Source organism: Typopeltis vanoorti, chromosome 1 (genome assembly GCF_054136105.1).
Source record: "Typopeltis vanoorti isolate ZY-2024b chromosome 1, IOZ_Tvanoo_1.0, whole genome shotgun sequence".
Classification (NCBI taxonomy): Eukaryota; Metazoa; Arthropoda; class Arachnida; order Uropygi; family Thelyphonidae; genus Typopeltis; species Typopeltis vanoorti.
Window position 1 is genome coordinate 104631093 of NC_143549.1, and position 1272 is coordinate 104632364.

At 28.0% G+C, this 1272-nt stretch overlaps 1 non-coding gene across 1 annotated transcript; it reads right to left on the minus strand.

Annotated features, from left to right (window-relative positions):
• Positions 1-978: 978 nt before the first annotated feature.
• Positions 979-1051, minus strand: TRNAR-UCG (transfer RNA arginine (anticodon UCG)). The gene has a single exon. It is a non-coding gene; the product is annotated as a tRNA-Arg (tRNA).
• Positions 1052-1272: the final 221 nt, after the last annotated feature.

The window sequence follows — 1272 nt, forward strand, 5'->3', positions numbered from 1 at the left end:
AGTTCCGGTGTGTCTTTTATCAATTTGTGCTGCCTGTCAGTTAGTACATTTATGCTGGTTTTAATGTCTTTTATCGTTTGTAAGACTTCATCGACTTTTGAATTATTAAATTTAACAAACTCTTCATATTCGCTAATTTTTTTGGTTATTTGTTTATTCTGTTTATCAAATAGTTCTTGGACAAGATCTACCAAGTTGGCTTTTATATTTTCTAAACCTTTTTCTAGTAATAAATAATAATAATAATAATAATAATAATAATAATAATAATAATAATAATAATAATAATAATAATAATAATAAAAACAAAGCCTGTATAAACAAATACAGAATCCTAATCAGAAAATACCTAGATTCTACAATGACAGCTGGTTAAGAAAAAGTGCATAAATTTTGAAATTAACTAATGCCATAGTAATGCATTAGTTAGTGACTGTTCTGTAGGCGTTTTATTATTCATGTATCGTCGTGTTATTTTTTTATCCCATTTTTATCGATTTTGTCTCTAGTTTGTGCACTACTACATATGTACAAATTTAATGAGTTGTTGCTCTTTCGTTACATAAAAGGATGCCTTTTATATAATTTTAAATTTAAAAATACCATTTGAATTTGAATATGAAGTCTCTGATAACTGTTTCGTTTTTCGATCATTATATACAAGAAGTTAATTCCCAACCGCTGATTACACAATCAACATTTTCCTCCCTAAAATATTGCATAAATAAATGCTGTATTTTCAATAAAATATTTTCTTTACTCTTGTCATCTAATTATACTCGTAGATAGCTAGTTGTGTGTTATGAATTCAGGGGCATTCTTTAAGTTGATCGGACTATCGTAAGTGGGCGATTAAATAATGTTAAAGCATAGTTACGTGTATTTAAGGAAGATCAACCAGCGTGTGATGAAATGAAACACTTTTCTGCATTTTAAGATAATAAAAATCGATCAATGACAAAAATGAAGTTAAAACATCGTCCACGGCAGGACTCGAACCTGCAATCTTCTGATTCGAAGTCAGACGCCTTATCCATTAGGCCACGCGGACAACTTAAACAATATTCAGTCCAAAATATATTTATATAAGTATGATTCGAAGAATATAATTTTTTGGCATGTATTAACATTTAGTTAAATGCTATAAGTAACGATTTCAGGAAATTTCTAAAAATTTACAGAAAATAACACTTTAGTATTAAGAAGATACTCATTACTTGTTATTTTCACAGTATTGAAAGTGAATATGCTTAGAATTTAATGAAAAGTCTG